The following is a 7,264-nucleotide window of genomic DNA, read 5'->3' as shown; positions in this document are numbered from 1 at the left end:
ACTCTCATTGCTAAATGTGTTGCAATCATACTTAAAAATAGTTTAAGTACTTATGTGTATGTCCTTAAAATATGTCATTCAGCATTGTCATATTTCTTATCTTCATTAAAATTATGGTACATAGGAGATATTTTTCTGAATCTTACTTTTATCCACGATGCTAACTGTCTAAGATTTATGTTGCTGCATGTTTCTCTGGTCCCATCATTTCCCTGATATGTATTGTTCCATTTCTCACTGTATCACACATAATATATCCAATCAGTCAGTGGTCGTTTGTGTTGCTTCAAGATTTCGATATGGCTCAGAGTGTTGCTGAGGATGTACTGAAAGACTCTTTTATGTACACCTGTTTACATGTTCACTTTTACAGATGGTTACAATTTTCTCCTCAAGTCATATTATCAGTTACACACCTGTGAGCAGTGTGTAACAGCTCTGTCTCATCCCTCCCAACATTTGATATCATCAGATATTTGATATTTTTGCAAATCTAATGAGTATATGACTATGACTTCATTGTGGCTTTATTTTGCAATTCTAATAACTTGAAGTTGAGCATATTTTCATGGATATTGGATATTTATTTTTTAATATCTTCTATGAAATGTGTATTCATGTCTTTTGCTCTGTTTTTCTACTTGGCTCGAATTCCTTTCTGTTGTTATTCATTTCTTGGAGTTCTTTAAGAATCCTGTGTACTAATTCATTATATTTCAAAGTTCTCTCTTTTACACATCTCATTTTATTTGACAAATAGAAACTTCTCAAGAAAGTCAGATATCTGTCTTTATGAGCATGTTTAGCACTTGTATGTCTTACTTAACAAGTCATTTGCTATCATATAGCCAGGAAAATATCATTCTATATTTCTTCTAAACATTTCAAATGTTGTGTTTTTTTATTTTCAAATTTAACCCATTGAACATTAACTTTTGTGTACAATGATGAAAAGTTATGTTTAATTTTTGTTCTAATGTAGATAAACAATTGTCTAAGCACCATTCATCAAGTATTTCAACTTTTCCGATATTGAGTTTTCATTTATGTCTGAGTTTACTTCTGAGTTATGTGTTAGTCAAATAATCAATTTTTCTAAACTTGTGTTTGTTTATATAACTTTATAATATGTAGCTGATAGGAAATTCACTCATCATCAGTCTTTTATAAAAAGTCATTTGGCTACCTTGGGCCTATTTTGTCCATTTAAATATTAATTCTACTTGCCATGTTAAAAAACTAAAGGTAATAAAATGTTATATAGGAGTTGCATTTACACTATTGAGAAGTGAATCTTTTCATGCATGAATATAATACAATTTTGTGCTCATTTAGGTCTTTAATGCTCTTAAACTTTTGAAAATTGTGTAAGAATTTTGTTCTTTACGTCTTTTAATGAATTTCTTCCTATATATTTCTGTTATTCTTTCCCACAGACTTACTGAAAAAGATTTTATAAACACTTGTTTTTTACAAAATAAAATTAGATCTCACTTTAATTCAATACTTGACATTAATTTTGTCAATATTGACATATTTAGGCATCGATACTTTACTTCTTTATGAATTGTCTTTAAATATACTTTATCTAATTTAATTGCCATATTCAAAATGTTCTATTGACATAAAAGATTTTATGCATCATAATACAAAAGTTAAAATTTTTTCTAGATATTATTTTTTTAGTGTGGAGTGGTTATACTCTTTATTTTATTGTCGTCAATTGCATTCATCAAAGTTTATGCATTTTTAGGTCAAGATTATTTAAAAATTCATAAATGTTTTAATCTAGTTCAAATATTTTTTATATTTAGAGCTTTGAATACACATATGTGGGTATATTTTGTGGGAAGTCTTGAGAAAGAGAAAATATGTGTTTCTGTGTGTGTGTGCATATGTGTAAAGAATTTAAATCTGCCTTTCGAGTAGCATTCTGTTGCCTTAAAACCGAGCTTTTCAACACATTAAAAAAGATTGAACCTACTTTCCTAGTCCGATATGTCATATTTACTATATTTATAGTCTCAATCCTTGTGATCTATTTCTAGGCTATTTTCCTTTGATGGTTAATTATTCCTAATCCAATACACCATTACTTTAGAAAATTTAAATGGATCTTGATATCTAATAAGAGCCTACCACTCAACATTTTCTGTTTCAAAGAATTATTTTTTGCATAAGTATTAAAATAGTTTCAGAGGTCTTAGAAACTTATGAAGATTTTTACTTATACTATATTAAATGTGGAATTAGTGTGGAAAAGAATTGCTATCTTGATCATACTGAATACCTCTATCTAAGAACTGTAAAAGTATCTTTATCTAGGTCTTTAAGATTCTTCAGCAATTCTTCTGGTTTCTTTTTCTTTTTCTTATTTATTTATTTGTTTATTTGTTTGTTTATTTATTTATTTAAATTTATTGGGATGGTATTTGTAACCAAAATGATTTAAGTTTCAAATGTAGAATTCAAGAATACATCATATATGTGTTTTTGTCAGAAACGTTTTTCACATTTTTTGAACTTATTTCCATATATTTTGTAATTTGTGTACATTAATAAAAGGTATCTTTTCCTCATTACATTTTAGATATAATTCTGGCTAGGACTCGAGAATGCTAGTAATAAATATTTATCAGTTTAATCAATTCAGTCTTTACCGACCTCTCTTATCGAATATGATTTATTTTCAGTTAATTCATTTGGATTATTGCTGAGTAATGAAGATATCTTCTTAATGATTTTTCTTTCTAATATCTTGTAATACTTCATAACATATTTCTTCTTATCGTATTATTATTTAATAGAATAAAGCATGAGATAACTGACTAGAGGAAACTTTGACTTATTATTTGCTTTAATGGGGATGCTTGTGGTATTTCCCCACTAAAAAATGTATTTACTAAAAGTTATTATCCCCACTTGTCATTGTCCTAAAAGGAACAGATATTACTCTTCAAAGGAACTGAAAACTACTTGCAAGAGTGTGCAAGATTAAAGGATTAAAAAAAAAAATAGTGAAATACCCAGTACTTGTAGCAGTGGGAATTACTACCCTAATTATGAAGGGGCAAAAGGAGATTTTTTTTTCCGCAATGCTTGATGTATCTATTGATACATGATCATAGGATTTTTATCTTTCAGGTTGTTAATGTGGTATATCATATTAATTGATTTGCTGATATTGTACCAAGCTTGTATCCCAGGAATAAATCCAACTTGATCATGCCGTATGATATTTTTAATGTATTGCTGAACTAGGTTTGCTAATATTTTGTTGAGGATTTTGCATCAATGTTCATAATGGCCTATAATTTTCTTTTTTTGTAATGTCTTTGCTTTTGTAATCAAGATAACGGTGGCCTCATAAAAGGAGTTAGAGAGCCTTCCCTCTTCTTGAATATTTTGGAATAGTTTGAGAATAGGTGTCAATTCTTTGAATATTTGGTAAAATTCACTTATGAAGCCATCTGGTCCAGGACTTTTGTTTTTCTGGGAGTTTTTTGATTACTGATTTGGTTTTGTTGGTGGCAATCTTTCTGTTTCTTCTTGACTAAGTCTTGGGAGGTTGTATGTTCCTAGGAACGTATCCATTTCTTCCAGATTGTCCAATAATTGCTCATAGTATTTTCTTATGATCCATTGTATTTCTGTGGAGTCTGTAGATATTTCTCCTCTTTCATTTCTGATTTTTTTTTTTTTACTTGAACCCTCTTTTTCTCTTGATGCGTCTAGTTAAGGGTTTTTCAATTTTGTTTATCCTTTCAAAGAATGAGCTCTTGGTTTAATTCATCTTTTCTATTGCTTTTTTAGGCTTTATTCATTTATTTCTGCTCTGATCTTTGTTATTTCCTTCCTTCTACTCACTTTGGGCTTTGTTTGCTGTTCTTTATATGGTTCTTTTAAGTGTAAGTTTAGATTGTTTATTTGAGCCTTTTCTTATTTCTTGAGAGAGAGGCCTTCATTGCTATGGATTTCCTGTTAGGACTGCTTTCTCTGTGTCCCAGACATTTTGAATTGTGCTTTCTTTTTCATTTTTCTCTAGGTATCTTTTGATTTCTTCCTTGATCTCATTGTTAACCCATTCATTGTTTAATAGCATTGTTTATTTAGCTTCGATGTGTTTGTGTATTTTCCAGTTTTTTTTTTTCTTGTAGTTGATTCCTAGTTTCATACTGTCAGCGCCGAGCTGATGGAGAAGAGAGGGTTTCGGTGATGAGATGCCCAGTTGGAAGATTGTGCGAGGGGCTGACATGAAAATGAAATGGCAGGCACCAACTTTATTGCGGGGGAGGGGAGGCACTCTTCTATCGCGGGGAACGAGCTTCTGCTTTAGGGGACCTCATGTGCTCCACATATATCAGAGTACGATAGTGGTATTCTGTCACACATACGTGATACAATAAGCTGAATCGTGCTTACATGAGCTGGTTGCAGGTGCCCTACTACACTAATGTAACATTCTAAATCTGGGATCCTATTCCTAGCCACAAGCGTGGATCACAGCCAGACCTGGGACCAGCTAGGCCTGGGACCCACACATACTATTGTGATCAGAGAAGACGGTTGATATGATTTCAATCTTAAATTTATCGATACTTGTTTTTTGTCCTAACATGTGGTCTGTCCTGGAAAATGTTCCATGTGCCCTTGAGTGGAACGTGTATTTTGCTGCTTTGAGGTGAATGCTCTGAAAATATCTATTAAATCCATGTATTCTAGTGTGTCTTTTAGGTCCAATGTTTCCTTGTTGATTCTTTGCCTAGAAGATGTGTGCTTTGGTGTCAATGGGCTGTTATAGTCTCCTGCTATTCGTGTACTACTGTTGATCTCTTCTTTTTATATCAGTCAATAATTGCTTTATGCATTTAGGTGCTCTTATGTTGGGTGCATATGTGTTCTTTTGATGTATTGATCTCTTTATCATTATGTAATACCTTTCATACCCTTCATTTTAAAGTCTATTTTGTGATTCTGGAAAACATGGTCATAAGAGATATCGGCCTATAATTTGAAGTGAGAGACATTCTGCAATCTCTCCCCTTGAAACAACAATAAGCTGAACATTTAACACTCAGCAAACACTCAAACTGCACACCAGCACGTCTGAGTCTGGGATCTGTGCATGAGAGGTACCACAGGACAGAAACCCAGTTGTCGGGTGGTAGACAAGGAGAAAAATTAGAAACTGCCTTTCACAGCAGGAGTTCCCTGCAGGAGGATGGGATAGGGAGAAGGTGAACAACGGTTGATATTTACTGGCCCTGGCTGCAAAATTGAGGCTGAGCCGCCGCCCCCAACTCCCAAACTAGAGGACCCCTCACCCTATACCATCCAAGACTGGTCACCAAGGAGCCCCAGGGGAATCTGAGCCAACACTGCCAAGACTGAAGCTTCCTCTCACAGCCTCTGGAGCTCCCTGCAGGAGGAAGGGGAGGAGAGAAGGTGCGACGACTTCTCTGAACAGCCCTGCCTGGAAGTACTGTAAGTTTCAAGTAGCCGGCAGCCAGGCCCAGTCATCAGGATGTAAAACAGAGAAGCAGGATGGGACTTCTGAAAAACAACAGTTGATTTTTACTGGCCTCAGCTGCAAAATCGAGGCTCTGCTGCAGCCCCCAACTCCCAACCCAGAGGCTCCCTCCCCTTATACCCTCTGAGAAGGAACTCCGTAGAGCCCCAGGGGAATCTGAGCAAATGCTGCCGAAACTGTCGCTGACACGGACAGGGACTGAAACAGAGGGTAGCAAGTGTGATTAAATATCTACAAGAAAATAAAAAAGGCATTATTAAGGCTTTATATAAAGCGGGGATCCAAGAGGCTTAGACATGACCTACTGGAAACTAATAGAAAAGCACCTTCTTTGCAGCAGGCTAAAGACGGACCTTTATATAATCTTCTTTCTGTAAAAACAGCAGAACACACTTCCATTAATACTCAGGTAGAGAAATAGTCCATTAAACACCATGAACAACCAAGGTGACAAAGTATCTCAGAAAGAAAGAGAAAAATCTCCAGAAAATAAGCTTACAGACCTAGGAATTGAAATAAACAACTAGCTGAGCAGAGCAAGAAGATTGAAACCCTCAAAAAGAACAGAGTAGATCTTCTGGAGATAAAATAAAACATTGCAAGAGTTGAAAAATGAAATAACAAACTTGAAAAATAGAGTCGACTGAATAGAGGAAAGGATCAGTGTTATCGAAGACAGAAATCTAGAAATAAGTAAGAAGTAAGAGAGAAACTGAAGAATGAAAAATAATGAAAGAGAAATTCAAGAACTAGCTGACACCATCAGGAGAGAAAACATAAGAATAATGGGTATTATTGAAGGGTAGGAAAAAGAGCAGGGACTAGAAAGCAGTTTCAGAAAAATAGTAGACGAGAATTTCTCAAATCTAAGGAATGAGCTGTAGCTTGTAATTCAAGAAGTCAACACCCAATTATCTCAACCCAAAAAGGCCTTCACCAAGACACATTATATTAAAGTTATCAAAAATCAGTGACAAAGATAGAATTCTCAGGGCAGCCAGGGAGGACAAAACGGTAATTTATAAAGTAAACCCATGAGATTATCCTTGGACTTCTCAGCGCAAACTAGGAAAGAATGGAATCAAATTTTCAAACCATTAAGTGAAAGGAACTACCAGCCTAGAATAATGTATCCAGCTAAGCTCTCCTTTAGATATGAAGGAGAAATTAATAAGTTTCCAGACATACAAAAATGGAGACAATTCTCCACTACGAGGCCTGCACTACAGGAAATACTGCAAAGGGTCAGCTCACCTAAAAGAAAAAGACCAAAAAAAAAAAAAATGCATAATTAGGAGTAAAGTGACTAACTATCACACAAATCCGTACTAAGAACAGGGCATTATAAGCTTAAATAATAATAAGAGAATTACTGTTGTAAGACAGTAATGAACGTTCAGCATACATAGGGACAAACTGAGATAACAATGACTGAAAAGGGGAGGATTCAAAATTCTAAATCAAAAGGAGAATGGAGATAAGGCACACACCGAAGAAAATGGACGACTGTATATATATAACTATCCTTTACATATTTGTAATGGTAACCACACACCAGACATTCAGAACTGAAGTATATAATATAAAACGAGAAGGACCAGAGGCAGAACCCATAAAAGCCAACCAAAATAAAGAAAATGGAAACACAAGGACAAGGAAGCAATGGAAACACCGAGCTACCAGAAAGCAAAAGATAAAATGGCTACGAGAGGACCTCATATCTCAATAATCACC

This window comes from Pteropus alecto, unplaced genomic scaffold (assembly GCF_000325575.1).
Source record: "Pteropus alecto unplaced genomic scaffold, ASM32557v1 scaffold573, whole genome shotgun sequence".
In the NCBI taxonomy this organism is placed as follows: Eukaryota; Metazoa; Chordata; class Mammalia; order Chiroptera; family Pteropodidae; genus Pteropus; species Pteropus alecto.
The sequence above is the reverse complement of the archived record's forward strand: the minus strand, read 5'-3'. Positions refer to the sequence as shown.